General features: G+C 45.0%; 1 protein-coding gene across 4 annotated transcripts in view; it reads left to right on the top strand.

The window, feature by feature from the left end:
• Window positions 1–20710, top strand: part of tnpo1 (transportin 1) — an 82517-nt gene that overhangs the window by 2645 nt on the left and 59162 nt on the right. The gene's annotated exons all lie outside the window — the stretch shown is intronic.

Below are 20710 nucleotides of genomic sequence, written 5' to 3'. Positions count from 1 at the left end.
TAGCCCCTCATCCTTCTAAACGCCAGAGATACAAGCCTAGTCTTTTCAATCTTTCCTCATATGACAGTCCCGCCAACCCAATCTCGTGAACCTGCACTGCATTACCTCAATCACAAGGATGTCCTTCCTCAAATCAGGAGACCAAAACTGTACGCAATACTCCAGATGCGGTCTTTCCAGTGCCCTACACAACTGCAGAAGAACCTCTACTCCTATACTGAAATCCTCTTGTTATGAAGGCCAACATTCCATTAGCTTTCTTCACTGCCTGCTGTACCTGCGCGCCAAATGCATCTGCCCACTCATTCAACCTGTTCATGTCACCCTGCAACCTCCTCACAGTTCACACTGCCACTCGGCTTTGTGTCATCCGCAAACTTGCTAATCTTGCTCCTAATTCCCTCTTCGAAATCATTAATATATATGGTAAACAGTTGCGGCCCCAACACTGCCTTGCGGCACTCCACTCGCCACTGCCTGCCATTCTGAAAAGGACCCGTTCACTCCTACTCTTTGCTTCCGGTCTGCCAACCAATTTTCTATTCACATCAACACCCTACCCCCAATACCATGTGCTCTAATTTTAGTCACCAGAATTCTTGGTTGAAATTTAAGAGAAGCAGCTTGGAAGCAGGCATTTTGCGTTTTGCATTTTCTACATAACTACGCCTGTGTAACTCTTCTTTTGTATGCAACCTTACTTACATTTTGGTTCTTATTTTTGACCTACCACTTTGTTATTTTTGTCTCCTTTCATTTTATGCAATCCTCAAGGTTTCTGTGTGATACCTTGCTTTATTTCATCCTTTTTGGGAAATATTTCCAGTCCAGTATAACCTCCCACTACCTTTTAGGGTTGACATCCTCTTGGATAAATATTCAATTTTCCAATGGCTGTGATGATAATCTGGACTACAGGTGATGATACCTAGCCTTCCCAGTTTTGTGTATGTGCCACCAGTTACTGCATTTAGATTATTGATATACTTTTAAGACTCTTAATACCAAAATATGCTTGGGTGTGAAATGTTTTTTAAACTCGTTCCGTTCCTCTTAACTTTTGGGGGAAAAAGGCCATTCTGGCCCACTCAAGCTTAAAAAAAACTTGACAAGATAACTTCATTGCTTTCCTGCCCCAATAGCTACAGCAAGCAACTTCTCGTTTTCTGATGTTGACAATTTTAATCATCTTTACTTTTTCCAAAGTTCATTAGATTCCCAACCTGAAATTCCGTGTAAATCCCCATTCTTGGCCATCTCTTAAATGAATCATAGACTATCTTTGATGACTTCCTTCCAATGGTCTCCATAAAATTATTCCCTTTTCCTAAACCTAGTTCCTCCTGGATAAAACCCTTTACCAATGTATACCCTCAGCCTCCTGGTTGAATTCAGACAGGCAGTCACCAGGGTGTTTGAAAATAAACTAATGTAGGGATATGGGCGTCTGATGGGTGGTGTAACTGGCAGATCTGCTGCCTCGCAGTGTCACAGACCCAGATTCGATTTTGACCTCTGGTGCTGTCTGTGTGGATTATCCACATTCTCCATGTGACCTCATGGGTTTTCTCTGTTTTCCTCCCACATCCCAAAGATGTGTGGGTAAATTATTTGGCCTCTAGGTTGCCCCTAATGTGTAGGGAGTGGATGAGAAAGTGGGGTAACATACAACTAATGTGAACCAGTAATCGATAGTCGGCGTGGGCTTATGGGCCTGTTTCCATACTGTGTCGTTCATTCAAACTGATGAGAAGAAGTTGTTCCTGAGTCTGGTGGTGCATACTGTCAAGTTTCTACACCTTCTGCCAAGGGAAATGCGGATGGATAAGATTATGTTGGTTGCTTTTCTGAGGTAGTGTGAAGTTCAAATGGAGTCAACGGTGAGGAGTGTGGTTTTAATAATGAACTGGGCTGCATCTACAGCTCTGCAATTTCTTGCGGTGTTGCACAGATCTATTCCCAAACCAAGCCATGATGCAATCCAACAGAATGGTTTCTATGGTGCATCTGTGGAAGTTTGTAAGGGCCATTGGAGACGTGCTGAATTTCCTCAGGAATTAAATGCGTTGGTGTGCCTCTCGGCTGTCACTTCAATGTGGTTGGTCTACGACATCATTGGTAATATTAATGCCAAGGAACCTGAAGTTCCCAACCATTTCCATTAGGGCCTATATTCTACCATGCTTCCTGAAGTCAATAACTAGCTCCTTTGCCGTGCTGACATTGAGGGAGAGGTTATTGTCCTGACACCATGTTGCTAAGTTCTTTATCTCCTTCCTGCACTCTGTCTCGTTATTGGACTTGAAAGGTACCAAGTCAAAACATTGTCTGACTCTTTCCCTCCGTGGATGTTGCCTGGCCTGCTGAGTTCCTCCAGCAGTTTTTGTTTTAAATTAAGTGCTTGTGCTTGCTGACCCAACATTTGAATCTCTCTTCCTCGTAGTCCTTTTTTTTAAAGCATCCATTGCCCAATGTACCTTCGGCTGCTAAAATCTCAAGGTCTATGATTCTCATGAACAAAGACGCGATGGAGTACAGGAAAGGGATCAAGAACTTATTAACATCAGTGTCAGGACAACAACCTCGCCGTCAATGTCAGCAAGACAAAGGAGCTAGTTATTAAGTTCAGGAAGCACAGTGCAGTACATTCTCCAATCAGCATCTGTGGAGCCGATGGAATTGATTAAGAGTATATTCTGCACTCTGTACCTTCCACTTTTCTCAACGTATTGTACTTGAGTTTGACGTTGCATTGATGACTAATATTAACTGAATAAATAGCATGCAAAACAAAGCTCTTCACTGTACCTTGGTACACGTGATCATTGTAAACCTAATCCTAACTGTTCATTCTCCTTCCTCCATTAAAGCATTACCTAAAACCCCCACTTTTGGCCAGTCTTTTGTTTAACTGTCCAAATCTCCCTGGATGGATTAGTAATATTTTTTACTATACTTCTCTAAAGCCTCTTGTGATTTTTACTTTAATTACTGTAGAAAGGTAAAAATGCCTGGAAGATCAACGTTGTTTGCCATTCCATAATTACTGCTTATTGTAAAGAGATTCCAGCATTTTCATTTTTTATTTTGGATTTCCAACATTCATTATTTGTTTGAACATTGCAGAAGATAGCTACTTGGTAAGTTGGACATGTACAATACTCAATATACCATATAAATGAAAATTGGTTGTGCAGTGAAAGCTGCAGTGACAAATGCTACGTAGAGATTTTGTCTACTTTTGCCACTGAAACTTAAAGCTGATGGGTAACCAAAACACAGCAGTGTGGCTTCCACATATTCTGCCCAATCTGCTGAATGTTTATAATATCTTCCAATATTTAAAAAAAAATATATAACACTGGAAATCTTAAATGAAGCCTCATTTCAACTTATCTTCTGGTTTCTCTACCACTAAGGCTTCCCACCTTTCTCTAGTCTGATAAATCTTTGGCCTGACAAATTAACTGTTTCTCTTTCCACAGATGCTGTCTGAATAGCTTTTTGTTTTCAAAAAGGGAATGTCCATCTTGTCTTACTGATAACCTTACTGAATTATTTGAATTAGTGGGGACAATACAAATATAGACAACATTTGTTTTGATTTTTAAAATGTGCAGGAAGGAACGGCAGATTCCTGTCACCAAAGGTGGACACAAAATGCTGGAGTAACTCAGCGAGACAGGCAGCATCTCTGGAGAGAAGGAATGGGTGACGTTTTGGGTTGAGACCCTTCTTCAGGCTGAAAATCGCAGGACAGGGAAACCAGAGATATAGATGATGATGTTGAGATATAGAACAAATGAATGAAAGATATGCAAAAAAAAAAAGTGACGATGATAATGGATACAGGGCATTGTTAGCTGTTTGCTAACTGAGAACGAAAAGCTGGTGTGACTTGGGTGGGGAAGGGATGGAGAGTGAGGGAATGCAGGGGTTACTTGAAGTTCAGGAAATCAATATTCATACCCCTGGGTTGTAAGCTGCCCAAGTGAAATATGAGATGCTGTTCCACCAATTTGCGTTTAGCCTCACTCTGACAATGGAGAAGGCCGAGGACAGAAAGGTCAGTGTGGGAATCTGTTTTGCATCGTTTCGCTGAACAGCTTTGCTCATTCCGCCTGGACTTACCTAATCTCCCGGTTGCTAAACACTTTATTTCCTCTTCCCATTCCCACACTGACTTTTCTGTCCTATGAATGTTGATTTCCCTAACTTCAAGTAATCTCTGCATGCCCTCTCTCTTCATCCGTCCTATGACTTTCAGTCTGACGATGGGCCTAGACCCGATACGTCACCCCTTCCTTCTCTCCAGAGATGCTGCCTGTCTCACTGTGTTACTCCATTTGTGTCTATCTTCAATGTTTAAAATGTCTGATTAGAAACAGAATAGTATCCATGTGACTGAAAACAGAAAATGGAGTATCAAAATAATTATTAAATTGATTAAAAACAGAAAATGGAGTATATTTACAAGTATATTTTCATTATATAATAGAACTTAATCCAACAAACTCGAGACTTACAACCCAATGGTGTGAGCATTAAATTCTCCAATTTTTGATAACCCCCCTTCCCTCTGCCTTTCGTCTCTCCCTCCCCTGTGTCCCACCTTGATTCACAACTATTTCTCCCTTAATCATTCCCCCCCAGCCCAACCCATGGTCCTTCCTCAGACATCATAATTCACAACTCTTCAATTACTTTTCTCACACCTTCTGTTTTGGCCGTTGTTCCAACCATCTGCCTGTCAAAAAAAAAACCTCACCTGTGCTCGCCTATTACCTGCCATACTTCGACCTGCCTATCTCCAGGCTTTCTTACCCCCCCCCCCCCCCAAAACCAATCATTCTGAGGAAGGGTCCCAACCTGATTAGTCTCCTATTCATGTTATCCAGAGATGCTGCCTGACCCGCTGAATTACTCCAGCACTTTTTGTCCTGTGTATTACTGAATTACTCCAGCACTTGTGTCCTTTGCATTTGGATTCTGCATGCTATTGGATGCTATTCCGATGAATATTTCAGCACATTTACTTCACATTTTAAGAACATTTTAAAAGTGTTGAAAGTGAGGCCCTGGTGAGTTTAAAAGGAGCCCTGAGACCATGGAAACTGGGGCCACGTAGTGTCAAGGGAACAAGAAAAGTGGTTCCGAGGTGCCAGAGCCTGAACAGGATTTTTGAACAATTGGATAGTGGATTATTAATGTATTGTGACGTTACATTTAGGATTTATACAAATGACTGAGAAAAATTCAAATAGGATCTGAAAACTTGCAGCATGAATGTGTAATTGACAAATTAATTGCAATATAAATATGAAATAGTGAACTTTAAACTTGGAAGAATAGAGCCACAAATTCCTTAGAAAAAATTCCCTTAAATACTACCGAGTTTAGATACATCAGTGAAAGACAGTGATGCAGGTTAATAGCTTTTTCTTCCTATAATTTGTTACTAATCTGCCAGAGAATGTGTAGAATCGGATACAATTACCACATTTAAGTGGCATTTAGACAGACACCTAAATAAGTACGGCATAGAAGGATATAGTCCAAATGTGGGCAATGGGATTAGTGTAGATGGAAATCTAGGTCAGCATGGACATGCTGGGCCAAAGGGCACATTTCTGTGCTTATGACCCTGGCTATGAACAATAGTACTTCAGCAATTAAACTATAGAGGAGTTGTATTACATATAGTTCAATAACTTTTATAAAAGGAGCATTTCTTAATATGTATGTTGTACAATAAAATGAACTAGAACATTTCAAATGTCATGGTTGTGCAGCATGGAAACAGGGCCTTTGGCCCAACTAACCAATGCCAACCAAGATGTTTGAGCTCGTCCTAATTTGCCTGTATCCCTCTAAACCCTCTCTATTCGTGAACCCGTCCAAATGTTTTTTAAATGACTTATCGTACTTTCTCTGGCAAGTCATTTTGTATACCCACCACCCTATATGTGGAATTAGTTGCCCCTCTGGTCCCTTTTTAAATCTTTCCCCTCTCACCTGAACTCTGCGTCTTAGTTTTATACTCCCGTCCCCTGTGAAAAAGACATCCGCTTTTATCTGTTCTACTCTTGATATTGAATAATTCCATTAATTCACCACTCAGCCTTGTACTCTCCAGGAGAAAAAAGGCCCAGCCTTCCCAACCTCTTCTTGTAACTCAAGGCCTCCAGCACTGGTAACATCCTCGTGAATCTTTTCTGCACCCTTTCCAACGTAATGATATCTTGCCTGCAGCTGCGTGACCAGAACTGCACACTACACTCCAAGTGTGGTCTCACCAACTACTTGTACGGCTGTAACATGACTTCGCTACCTGTTGTCCTGATTGAAGGCAAGCATGTTACTTGCAGCTTTCACCGCACTATTTACCCGTGTTGCCACTTTTAGGGAACTTTTTTTCTGTACAATTAGATGTCTCTGTTCTACAATACTCTCCAGTTTTCCATGCACAGAGGGCAGTGGAGGTCAAGTCACTGGATGGATTTAAGAGAGAGTTAGATAGAGCTCTAGGGGCTAGTGGAATCAAGGGATATGGGGAGAAGGCAGGCACAGGTTATTGATAGGGGACGATCAGCCATGATCACAATGAATGGCGGTGCTGGCTCGAAGGGCCGAATGGCCTCCTCCTGCACCTATTTTCTATGTTTTTATGTTTAATTTTGGTATTTAGTTTGAAGGAGGGTGGTCCATCTGTGTTTTCCTTGCTGTGTCGTAGTGGTTTTTGATGCAGCTTGATGGCTTGTTAGGCTATTTCAAAGGATAATTAAGAATTTGCCAACAAATGATGAGACACACTAACAAAAACCAACCAGTAGAACCAACCAATCCCCATCTACTGATACTCTCCTCCGCCTAGCGGAGCTGGTCCTTACCCTTAATAACTTTTCGTTTGACTCCTCCCATTTCCTCCAAATACAAGGCATAGCTATGGGCAAGCGCATGGGCCCTATCCCCAAACTCTACCTCCGCTACATCGACGACTGCATTGGTGCTCCCTTCTCCACCCACACGCAATTCACTGACTTCATCCATTTCACTACTAACTTCCATCAGGCACTCAAATACACCTGGATCATTTCCGACATTTCCCTACCATTTCTTGACCTCACTATCTCCATCGCAGGTGATAGACTACTGACCGAGCTCCACTATAGCCCCACTGACTCCCATGGCTATCTGGACTACATTTCTTCCCACCCTGCTTCCTGTAAGGACTCCACCCCTACTCCCAATTCCTCCGTCTATGCCGCATCTGCAACCAGGATGAGGTGTTCCACACCAGGGCATCGGAGATGTCCCCATTCTTCAGGGAATGGGGATTCCCCTCTTCTACTATAGATGAGGCTCTCACCAGGGTCTCTTCCATACCCCGTAACATGCTCTCTCCCCATCCCCCCCATTCGCAACAAGGGCAGAGTCCCCCTTGTCCTCACCTTCCACCCTACCAGCCGTCACATACAACAAATAATCCTCCGACATTTTCGCCACCTCCAGCGTGATCCCACCACTTGCCACATCTTCCCATCATCTCCCGTCTGCTTTCCGCAGAGACCGCTCCCTCCTTAACTCCCTGGTCAATTTGTCCCATCCCACCCCCTCTCCGGGCACCTTCCCTTGCAACCGCAGGAAATGCTACACTTGTCGATTTACCTCCCCCCCCCTTGACTCCATTCAAGGACCCAAGCAGTCTTGCCAGGTGCAGCAGAGGTTCACCTGCACTTCCTCCAACCTCATCTATTGCATCCGCTGCTCTAGATGTCAGCTGCTCTACATCGGTGAGACCAAGCGGAGGCTTGGCGATCGCTTCGCCGAACACCTCCGCTCGGTTCGCAATAACCAACCTGATCTCCCGGTGGCTTAGCACTTCAACTCCCCCTCCCATTCCGAATCCGACTTTTCTGTCCTGGGCCTCCTCCATGGCCAGAGTGAGGACCACCGTAAATTGTAGGAGCAGCCCCTCATATTTCGCTTGGGCAGTTTGCACACCAGCGGTATGAACATTGACTTCAGGTAATCCCTACGTTCTCCTCCCCTTCTCAGCTCTCCCTCAGCCCACTGGCTCCACCTCTTCCTTTCTTCTTCCCGCCTCCCCCCCCACCCTCACATCAGTCTGAAGAAGGGTTTCGACCCGAAACGTTGCCTATTTCCTTCGCTCCATAGATGCTGTCTCACTCACTGAGTTTCTCCAGCATTTTTGTCTACCAAACAAAAACAGTAATTTCTCTCCCAAGAATCAATACCATGAATCAGATAGATATTATGACAACGTGATGGTTTCATGGTTAATATTACTGAAGCTACCTTTCTTAAAATGTAATACCAAATTCTTTGGTTGTGGTTAGAGTTATGCAGGATAATTCAAGAACCTGATGGTTCAGATTCAGCACCCTCTGACTATAGAAATGTCTCCTTAGACAATGGACAATAGGTGCAGGAGTAGGCCTTTTGGCCCTTCGAGCCAGCCCCGCCATTCACTGGGATCATGGCTGATCGTCCACAATCAGTGCCCCATTCCTGCCTTTTCTCCATATCCCTTGACTCCGCTATCTTTAAGAGCTTTATCTAACTCTCTCTTGAAAGCATCCAGAGAATTGGCCTCCACTGCCTTCTGAGGCAGAGAATTCCAGATTCACAACTCTCTGGGTGAAAACGTATTTCCTTATCCCTGTTCTATATGGCCTACCCCTTATTTGTAAACTGTTATTCTTAAACAGTCCCTGGTTCTGGACTCCCCCAACATCGGGAACCTGTTTCCTGCCTCTAGCGTGTCCAATCCCTTAATGATCTTATATGTTTCAATAAGATTACCTCTCATCCTTCTAAATTCCATTCTTTCAACATATGACAGTCCCGCTATCCCGGGAATTAACCTCGTGAACCTATGCTGCACTCCCTCAATAGCAAGAATGTCCTTCCTCAAATTTGGAGACCAAAACTGCACACAATACTTCAGGTGTGGTCTCACTAGGGACCTGTACAACTGCAGAAGGGCCTGTTTGCTCCTTTACTTATCTCTTCTTGTTATGAAGGCCAACATGCCATTAGCTTTCTTCACTGCCTGCTGTACCTGCATGCTTACTTTCAGTGACTGATGAACAAGGACACCCAGATCTCGTTGTACTTCCCGTTTTCCTAACTTGACACCATTCAGATAATAATCTGAATGGTGTTCTTGCCACCAAAGTGGATAACCTCACATTTATCCCCTTTAAACTGCATCTGCCCACTCACCCAACCTGTCCAAGTCACCCTGCATCCTCATAGCATCCTCACAGTTCACACTGTCGCCCAGCTTTGTGTTGTCTTCAAATTTGCTAATGTTACTTATAATCCCTTCACCTAAATCATTAATGTATTGTAAATAGCTGCGGTCCCAACACCAAGCCTTGTGGTACCCCACTAGTCACTGCCTGCCATTCTGAAAGGGACCTGTTAATCCCTACTCTGCCAACCAATTCTCTATCCACGTCAGTAACCTACTCCCAATACCATGTGCTCTAATTTTGCCCACTAATCTCTTATGTGGGATCTTATCAAAGGCTTTCTGAAAGTCCAGGTACACTACATCCACTGGCTCTCCCTTGTTCATTTTCCTAGTTACATCTTCAGGATGTAACTAGGAAAATGAAGGAAAATTCCAGAAGATTAGTCAAGCATGACTTCCCCATCGCAAATCCATGCTGACTACCGATCCTGTTAATGCTATCCAAATGTGCCGCTATTTCATCTTTTATAATTGATCCCACCACCGATGCAGGGCTAACTGGTCTATAATTCCCTGTTTTCTCTCTCCCTCCTTCCTTAAAAAGTGGGATAAAATTAGCTACCTTCCAATCCTGAACTGATCCTGAATCTATAGAACATTGGAAAATGATCACCAACGTGTCCACAATTTCTAGAGCCACTTCCTTAAGTACCCTGGGATGCAGACCATCAGGCCCTGGGGATTTACCAGCCTTCAGTCCCATCAGTCTACCCAACACCATTTCCTGCCTAATGTGAATTTCCTTCAGTTCCTCTATCACCCCAGATCCTCTGGCCACTAGTACATCTGGGAGACTGTGTCTTCCTTCGTGAAGACAGGTCAAAAGTACCTGTTCAACTCGTCTGCCATTTCCTTGTTCCCCCTAATAAATTCACCTGTTTCTGTCTTTAAGGATCGAACTTTGGTCTTAACTAATATTTTCCTCTTCACATACCTACAGAAGTTTTTACTATCCTCCTTTGTATTCTTGGCTAGCTTACCTTCGTACCTCATCTTTTCTCCCCGTATTGCGTTTGTAGTTATCTTCTGTTGTTCTTTAAAAGTTTCCCAATCCTCTGGCATCCCGCTCATCTTTGCTATGTTATACTTCTCTTTTATTTTTATACTGTCCTCGACTTCCCTTGTCAGCCACGGTGGCCTCTTACTAAAATCTTTCTTCCTCTTTGGACTGAACTGATCCTGCACCTTCTGTATGCAGAAATACCAGCCATTATTGTTCCACTGTCATCCCTGCTAGGGTGTCTTTCCAGTCAATTTTGGCCAGCTCCTCCCTTTTGGCTCCATAGTCCCCTTTGCTCAACTGTAATACTGACATTTCCGATTTTCCCTTCTCCCTCTCTAATTGTAGATTGAAACTTATCATATTATGGTCACTACCTCCTAATGGCTCCTTTACCTCGAGTTCCCTTATCAAATCCGGTTTGTTACACAACACTAAATCCAGAAATGCCTGTTCCCTTGTAAGCTCCAGTACAAGCTGCTCTAAGAATCACTCTCGGAGGCACTCCACAAGCTCCCTTTCTTGGGGGTCCAGTACCAACCTGATTTTCCCAGTCTACCTGCATGTTGAAATCTCCCATAACCACCGTAGCATTCCCTTTGTGACATGCCAATTTTAACTATTGATTCAACTTGCACCCTACATCCAGGCTACTGTTTGGGGACCTGTAGATAACTTCCATTTGGGTCTTTTTACCCTTATAATTCCTCAGTTCTATCCATACTGACTCTACATCTCCTGATTCTATGTCACCCCTTGCAAGTGACTGAATTTCATTTCTTACCAACAGAGCTACCCCATCTGCCCACCTGTCTGTCTTTTCGATAGGATATATATCCTTGTCTCCTTCCTAAAGGAATGTTGATTAATTCTGAGGCTATGACCTCTAGTCCGAGACTGTCCTAGTGGAAACATCCTCTCCACATCCACTCTATCCAAGCCTTTCACTTTTTGTATGTTTCAATGAGGTACCCCCTCATTCTTCTAAACTGGAGAGTGCAGGCCCAGTGCTGACAAATGCTCATCATAGGTTAACCTACTCATTCTTGTAGCCTAGCCAGCTTAGTGTGGGTCTTTAATATTAGCTGCATTCATGAGGCAGTGCTTCCTGTAAACACCTTCGATTGGTGGGGAGGTCAGCCCTGTGATGGACCAGTCAGTGTGGTCTCTCTTGTCTTGTGTGTTTGAATTAACGAACCAGGCTGTGATGAAAGTCAATATGTTCTCCATCATACACCTGCCGAAATTCAATAGAGCATTTGGCAACATGCTGAATCTCAAACCTCAAAGAAAATTGTGGTGTTGCTGAGCTTTCCTTGTGCTAGGCCCAGGACAGGTCATCGGGCATGTGTACACCAGAAACTTGAAGCTGTTGACTTTCTTCACCATCGTTTCGCTGAGGAAGACAGCTGTATTGTCCTTCAGCTTTCTCTTTCCAAAGTTAACAGTCAGCCCCTTGTTCTTGCTATAATGGGCTATGAAGCAATGATAGGCAGCATCACTGGCAACAATGGATCCCTCCCTATTGGGGGCAATGCATTCTCATTGATCAGGAGGTCGGTAGGGGAATGTCACCCGCCCTGTCAGTTGTGGCTGCGCTGTCCAGGCCTTTGCTGTGGCCTTCCTGAGAGTGAATCTGCAGAAAGCAACTGGCTTAGCCTCCCAGTCAGCTGTGATCTATTACCATATGTTTATCGTTGCAGTAGGTCCATAGCCAATACCATCTCCCTGGCCCATCTCTGGAACACCTAACAACGAGTCCTTAGGACTATTTATCGACTATAGTTCTGTCCTCAACCTAATAATCCCTTCCAAACTCATTTAAAATTATCTGGACCTGTTCTTCCTCTGCCACTGGATCCTTGACTTTCTGACAGACTAGAATCAGTGAGGAAAGGTGACGGACCCTGCACGCCTCTGGCAGTGCTCTCCGTCTGAAAATCTCTCTCCTGCCGCTTGCCGGCCTCACTCATGTCGGCCGCTTCCCGCAAATTCCGACAGCGCGCTCAAGGGACCAGTTGAGGTTACTTGGCTGAGATTTGCGGGTAGTGGCACTGCCTGCCTTGACTAAACTTATGAAATGGTAATTATTAAATATAAATAATAAAGCATGGGAGAATTATGCCTATCTAAGAGATCGATCTCTTAGGTAGGCATAATTCTCCGTGCCTTTCAACCGCAGCACTTGCAAAACGTGAAGGTCTGTGCAGCCCGCGTGCCGTCAGCGCTGCTTCAAGCCGTCAATTTCAAGGGGAGCTGAAGGCAGCTGAAATTCTGCCTTTGCAGTATTGCACATGCACAGCAGCCTACTGCACTTGCACAGCGCAAGTTTCGTGGTGGGTCTTTCAAATATGGATTGTCATTATTTTAAGAGTATCTTAGGAAACAAAAAGAAGAATGGCGTTCGTGTGCCAATAACGTGGTAAGTACATTTCTTGGTGCTTTATGTTTTTAAATACCGTATTTCCCGGGGTGGAGGGAGAGCTCCTTTCACAGTGTTTGGGGAGTCTGGCCTGGGGTAAAGTTGCGGGGAGGGCAGGAGCGTTGTGAAGGAGGGGATCGGGGTCAGTAACCCGCTTGCGATGTTTCGGGCACGGAGCCACCGCATTGTGGCTGGGTAGTGAATTAGCTCGGGTGGCTGCTAGTGGCCGCCGGGACCGGACAGCGTGTTCTGCCGGCCCCTGCACACCTCTGGCAGTGCTCTCCGTCTGAAAACCTCTCTCCTGCCGCATGTCGGCCGCTTCCCGCAAATCCTTAAATTGCGACAGCGCACACAAGGGACCGATTGAGGTTACTTGGCTGTCGGAATTTAAGGATTTGCGGGAAGTGGCTGACATGAGTGAGGCCAGCGAGCGGCAGGTGAGAGGTGTTCAGACGGAGAGCACTGCCAGAGGTGAGCGGGCGGGCAGAAGGCGCTGGAGTGGCAGCCGATTCTGCTGTCGGGTCCCAGCGGCCGTTCGCAGTTACCCGAGCTGCTTCTTCCTTGGAAGTGGCGGCCAGTTCTGTCCGTGCCTGGAGCACTGCGGCAGTGGTGAGTGAGTTACTGATATGATCTCCGACCCCCTCCCTCTCAACATCCTGCGCTCCCCGCAACTTTAACCCCAGGCACAGACTCTCCCCATGCTGTGAAATAACTCCCCCTCCAATTGGTCACTTGAATTAGTATTGTCATTCAATAAGATGACAACTGATTCAACTTGTTTTGGTATGCTCCAGTTTTTCCCACCATTTCTCCATCTGCCTTCATCCTCCATCCCCCACCCATTCAGTAATTAAAAAATGAAGGAGATTTAGAAACCTTGGCCAAATTGAATTGTTACTTATTTTTTTTTATTTTTTTTTAAGGAGAGAACAATCTGCGCAAGTGCAGTTTAAGATTTTTTTTTAAAGCTGACTGACTGCCTATCTTGAGTAATTACTCGTGGCACGTGCCTGATATGTGCATGTGTGTGTATATATATATATATATATGTATATATGTGTGTGTGTGTGTGTGTATATATATATATATATATATATAGATATATATATATATAGATATATATATATGCAGATAAAGTGCAATGGGCTATTAAGGTTCAGAGTTTTGTTTGAGTTGAGTTTAATAGCCTGTCCTGAACCTGGACGTTGCAGTCTTCAGGCTCCTGTACCTTCCACCTGAAGGCAGCGGGGAGATGAGTGTGTGGCCAGGATGGTGTGGATCCTTGATGATGCTTTCAGGCTTTTTGAGGCAGCGACTGCGAATAATCTGCTCAATGGTAGGGAGGTCAGAGCCGATGATGGACTGGGCAGTGTTTACAACTTTTTGCAGTCTTTTCCGCTCCTGGGCGCTCAAGTTGCCGAACCAAGCCACGATGCAACCGGTTAGCATGCTCTCTACTGTGCACCTGTAGAAGTTCAAGAGAGTTCTCCTTGACATACCGACTCCATAATCTTCTCAGGGAGTAGAGGCGCTGATGTGCTTTCTTTATAATTGTAATAGTGTCTCGGACCAGGAGAGATCTTCAGAGATGTGCACGCCCAGGAATTTGAAGCTCTTGACCCACTCCACCATCGACCCATTGATATAAACGGGACTGTGGGTCCCCATCCTACCGCTTCCAAAGTCCACAATCAGTTCCTTGGTTTTGCTGGTGTTGAGAGCCAGGTTATTGTGCAGGCACCATTTGATCAAACGGTTGATCTCATTTCTATACTCTGACTCATCTCCATCAGTGATATATCCAATAACAGTGGTGTCGTCAGCAAACTTGATGATGGAGTTCGCACTGTGACCGTCTACAAAGTCATGAGTATAGAGTGAGTACAGCAGGGGGCTGAGTACACAGCCTTGAGGAGCTCCCGTGCTGATTGTTATCGAGGCTGACACATTTCCACCAATACGGACAGATTGGTCTGTGAATGAGGAAGTCGTGGATACAATTGCAGAGAGATGCGAAGAGACCCAGTTCTGAGAGTTTGGTAACCAGCTTGGAGGGGATGATTGTATTAAATGCCGAGCTGTAATCAACGAATAACAGCCTGACATATGAGTTTTTGTGGTCCAGAGTGGAGTGGAGAGCCAGTGAGATCGCATCCACCATTGATCTGTTGTGTTGGTCAGCGAACTGCAGTGGGTCCAGGTTTTTGTCGAGGTATGAGTTGCTTTGCGCCATGATCAACCTCTCAAAGTGCTTCATCACCACTGACGTTGGTACCACTGGTCGATAGTTATTGAGGCACGTCACCTTGCTCTTCTTGGGCACTGGTATTATTGATGCCCTTTTAAAGCAGGTGGGAATCTCGGACCACAAAAGTGAGAGGTTGAAAATGTCCGTAAAAACTCCAGCCAGTTGGTCCGCAAAGGTTTTTAGAACACGGCCGGGTATGCCATCAGGTCCAGGCGCTTTCCGAGGGTTCACTCCTCTGAAGGATTTTCTGATGTTGAGCTCTGTGACTGTGACCGAAATACCATCACGGCGAATGGGGGCTCGTGGAGGCACATCAGTGTTTTCCCCATCAAAGCGTGTGTAAAACGCGTTGAGCTCGTCAGGGACTGATGTTTCGCTGACATGTGAGCTGCCTCCTGATTTCGCCTTGTAGGAGATGATTGCATTCAGGCCCCGCCACAGCTGCCGAACATCTGTCTCATCCTCCAGCTTGGAGCAGAAGTCCCTTTTGGCCTTTTTGATGGCCTTACTCGGGTCGTATCTGGACTTCTTGTAGTCCTCGGTATCTTCAAGCATGAATGCCCGGAGTCTGGTCTTCAGAAGAGTGCGGATCTCATAGTTCATCCAAGGCTTCTGATTGGGAAACACTCGGAAGGTTTTTGTTGGGATGCAGTCTTCCACACATTTCTTCATCAAGTCAGTAACGACTGTGGCATATTAATTCAGGTCCGTTGCCGAGTCCCTGAACATTGCCCAGTCTACAGACTCCAAACAGAGGACAAGTTTCACCTGGCAGAGGAGAGTATTGGTTGAGGGGAGCTGATTTAGTCTCTCGTGAGAAGGGAACTCTGCAAGTGGCATTCTAGCTACCTAGATGAAGGTATTGGAGACATCTCGGAGATCTTTGTGTTTCTGAGATCTTTAGTGTTTTTTTTATTAAAGATTATTTATCAATACGGCTTTCATGCATTCCTGTTGGCTCAATGGGTACTCCGGCATAATTTTCTAAGTGGTCTAAATTAGTCTACCAGGAACGGCCCCGAACAAAAAAACATTGGCAAGATGGAACCTATCTTTTATTATCAAAATATCTGCAATTGTAGGTTTACACTTCAGAGCTGCCATATACTTCAGCAGTGACCTCAGCAGCAGCATAGCAAGTTCAATAAAAATAAATTATGTTTTTTCTGGATGTGTTAAAAGCCATCTGTGAAAGGCTATTTTCAGAGAATGAAGCTGCAATGTAAACAAAATTGCCCATCACTTGCAAATTAGCTGAGTACACAATCTGCTAATCCAAGCCAGTTGTGGTAACACAATTATAATTGGAAACATCAAAGACTTGTAATCAAACCATTAAACATTTCTATGGACACTGGTACCTCTTTTTTTGTAAAAAGCTATGGTAAAACATCTGCTGTTGTATCGACCTCCCCATGATCTTATGGGCTGCATGTAAATGATCTAGATCTATCACTTTACCAATCTTCATTCAATTACACATTTTCATGTTCGACACCATCAACTCCAATCTTGTTATCAAACTTGGGGAACTGCGTCTCATCATCCCTATGAAACTGGATCCTTGACTTCCTCATCTGCAGACCACAATCAGTACAAATTGGCAACATAACCATCAGCACAGGAGCATCTCATGGCTGTGTGCTCAGTCCCTCTGTACCCATTGATAGCCAGACACTGTTCCATGTTGGCTTTAAATTTTTGTAACTATACCAATTGTTGTTGGACGAGTGGTATAGTTGTAATGATGTCGGAGTACAGGAGCGCGATTGAAAATCCAAGGGTGTGCATATTTGAAGATCTGTCTTGGGCCTGGTATATTGATGCTACCACAAAGAAAGCCTATCAACACCTCCACTTTAGAAGATGAAGAAGATTTGGTGTGTCGACGAACACTCTCTTGAACTTCTGCAGTGTTCAGTAGAGAGACTAGTTACATCACGGCCTGGTTCAGAAACTTGAATGTCCAGGAATGAAGGCGATTGTGGAGAATGGTAAATTTAGAAGTACTGGCTCCCTCAAAAAGACATCATTAAAGACGCATCACCCTGGCCAAACTCTAATTTCACTCCTCCTATCGGGAAGCAGGTATAGGAGTCTTAAAAACTGACCACCAGGTTCACGAATAACTTCTTCCCAACAATAATTAGTTTCTTGAAGACTACACTACACTAACCTCAACTATGAACTTCTAGGAACTCTGTTTGATTCCACTCAGGACTTTTTTTTGCAATAGTTTAGTGGTTATTAATTTCTAGAATTTTAATTTGCATATTATCAGTGTGTTGTGTTTACAATCCTGTTATGCTGCTACAAGAAAGAATCTCATTGTTATAGATCATACAGTGTGAAAACAGGCTCTTCAGCCTAACTTGCCCATGCGGACCAACATGCCTCATCTGCACTGGTTCCATCTGCCTGCGTTTGGCTGATATCCCTCTAAATTGGGTAGCACAGTCTCTTGCTGCGAGTAGGTGAATCGAGGACCAGAAGACATAGGTTTAAGGTGAAAGGCAAACTATTTAATAGGATTGTGAAGGATAACTTTTTCACACAAAGGGTGATGGATGTATGGAACAAGCTGTTAGAGGTAGTTGAGGCAGGGACTATCCCAACATTTAAGAAACAGACAGATACGTGGATAGGACAGATTTGGAGGGATAAGGACCAATGTGGGCATTTGGGACTAGTATAGCTGGGACAAGTTGTCAGGTTGGGCCGCAGGGCCTGTTTCCACACTGTATCACTCTACGGCTCTATGACTAAATCTAACCTATCGACGTACCTGTCTAAATGTGTTTTAAATGTTGTGATTGTACCTGTGCTCCAAGTTTCTGTGCTCCATGGAATAACTTCCTCTGGCAGCTCATTCCATATACCTATCACCCTTTGTGTCAACAAGTTGCCCATCAGATTGCTATTAAATCTTCCCCCACCCCCTCACCTTAAACCTATGTCTTCATTCTTTTTTAATCCCCCTACTCTGGGTTTAAAAAAAAAATTGCATTTACCCTGTCTATTCCTCTGTGATCTTATGCATCTCTATAAGACCACCCCTTCTGTGCTCCAAGGAATAAAGTCCTAGCCTGTTCAACCTCTCTTTATAGCTCAGGCCCTCGAGTCCTGGCAACATCCTTGACAATCTTCTGTGCACCTCTTCCAGCTATCTCCTGTCCCCCTTTTGCCCTCCTGATTTCCTTTTTTATCGTGCTGCTCAGTTTCCACAACTCCAGGGATACACTTGATCCCAGCTGTCTATACCTGCCCCATGCTTCCTTATTCTTGACCAGAGCCTCAATTTCTCTCGTTATCCAAGCTTCCTTACGCCCATCTGCTTTTGCCCATCTGCTTTTGCCCTTTGCTCTAACGGGAACATGCAGGTCCTGGACTCTTGTCAGCATACTGAAAAACATCCCACTTTCTGGACCTTTATTTTCCTTCAAATAACCTGCCATTCAACTTGAGCGCGTTCTTGTCTATAATACTTCAAAGTTGGCCGTGCCCCAATTAAAATTTTTAACACATGGGCTAGCCATGTCTCTATCCATAACTATCTTAAGCCTAATAGAACAGTGAACGTTGGTCCCAAAAGGCTAATTTACTAAAGCTTCATCCAGAGCTGCCAAGGAGTGCGTATTTTCCGTATTTTGTACGGAAATGTGATTAGAATACGGATGTACGGTTTTGTGGTGTTAAATACGGATTTTAAGTACGGAGTTCAGTTCAGTCTGAAAAGGGTCTCGACCAGAAACGTCACCCATTCCTTCTCACCAGGCTGCCTGTCCCGCTCCAGGTTTAAATAGAGTGTTGTCAGGTTAACGCGTGGGAATTTAAACGAAGAGCTGTCGGCTACAGCGCTATGGGTTCTGAAAATAGCGCCACCAGCTGGAGCGCTATGGGCTTTAAATATAGTGTTATGGGCTTTACACATAGCACTATGGCCACAGCGCTATGGGTCACAGACTGTTCAGGAAAATTCTTGCATAACAATGAGTCTTTGGAATTCTCTTTCTCAGTGGTAGTTGAGCCTTTGATTATTTTTCAGGCAGTGGTAGAATTCTGGATAAGCCTAGTGGGATTGCAGTTACATTGGGATTGGCCCTGATTTTACAGAACGGTGGGTGGACTCAAGGGGGAGAGAGGGAGGGGTGGAGAGGTGAGGGAGGGAGAGAAGGGGGAAGGAAATAAGAGAGAGAGGGAGAAAAGAAGGAAGAGGGGGTGGGTGGGGGAAAGGGGGGGGGGGGATGGAGAAAGGGATGGAAGGAGGGAGAGAGAGTAAGGAGAGAGAGGGAGGGGGAGGCTTCCAAAATGGCTTCCACATCATCATCTGGTGCTAAAAGCAGGAAGCAGCCGTTCAAACAGCTGTATACAAAGAGATGGCAATGAATGCACTGTCAAGTAAGGTGCGTAGAAGACATACCTTGATGTCTGATTTAGAATGGGAGGGGGAGTTGAAGTGCTGAGCCACCGGGAGATCAGGTTGGTTAATGCGGACCGAGTGGAGGTGTTCGGCGAAACGATCGCCAAGCATACGCTTGGTCTCACCGATGTAGATCAGCTGACATCTAGAGCAGCGGATGCAATAGATGAGGTCGGAGGAGATGCAGGTGAACCTCTGTCGCACCTGGAACGACTGCTTGGGTCCTTGAATGGAGTCGAGGGGGGAGGTAAAAGTGCAGCATCTCTTGCGGTTGCAAGGGAAAGTGCCTGGGGAGGGGGTGGTGCTGGAGGGAAGGGAAGAATTGACCAGGGAGTTATGGAGGGAGCGGTCTTTGCGGAAAGCAGACGGGGGAAGATGTGGCGAGTGGTGGGGTCACGTTGGAGGTGGCGAAAATGACGGAGGACTATTTGTTGTATGTGACGGCTAGTGGGGTGAAAGGTTAGGACTAGGGGGAATCTGCCCTTGTTATGAGTGGGGGGATGGGGAGAGAGCAGTGTTACGGGGTATGGAAGAGACCCTGGTGGGAGCCTCATCTATAGTGGGGGAGGGGAAGCGCCGTTCCCTGAAGAATGAAGACATTTCCGATGCCCTGGTGTGAAACAACTCATCCTGGGAGCAGATGCGGCGTAGACGGAGGAATTGGGAGGAGGGGATGGAGTTCTTACAGGAAGCAGGGTGGGAAGAAGGGTAGTCAAGATAGCCATGGGAGTCAGTGGGTTTATAGTGGATGTCGGTCAGACGTCTATATCACCTGCGATGGAGATAGTGAGGTCAAGAAATGGTAAGGAAGTGTCGGAAATGGTCCAGGTGTATTTGAGTGCCGGACAGAGTGCCTCTCTGTCCTGGGCCTCCTCCATGGCCAGAGTGAGCACATCCGGAAATTGGAGGAGCAGCACCTCATATTCCGCTTGCACCCTAGCGGCATAAACATTGAATTCTCCAATTTCCGGTAGCCCTTGCTGTCACCTCCCCCTCTCAGCTCTCCCTCAGCCCTCAGGCTCCTCTTCCTTTTTCCTTTCTTCTCCCCACCCTACATCAGTCTGAAGAAGGGTTTTGGCCTGAAACGTTGCCTATTTCCTTCGCTCCATAGATGCTGCTGCACCCGCTGAGTTTCTCCAGCACTTTTGTCTACCTGTGTAGAAGACATATCAATTGGTAGCAAAGTTACGCATTCTTGTATTCTTACATGAGTATGACTGCACATAAAAAAAAAAATACTGATTTTCAGGTACTAGAATACTGAAATCCTCTGACAAAACTTGGCAGCTCTGTTCATCCATTTGCCCCTCCCAATTTCCAAATACTAGATCAATCTT

The sequence above is a fragment of the Amblyraja radiata genome, chromosome 3 (assembly GCF_010909765.2).
Source record: "Amblyraja radiata isolate CabotCenter1 chromosome 3, sAmbRad1.1.pri, whole genome shotgun sequence".
Classification (NCBI taxonomy): domain Eukaryota; kingdom Metazoa; phylum Chordata; class Chondrichthyes; order Rajiformes; family Rajidae; genus Amblyraja; species Amblyraja radiata.
This window is presented reverse-complemented; position numbering and strand designations above follow the sequence as displayed.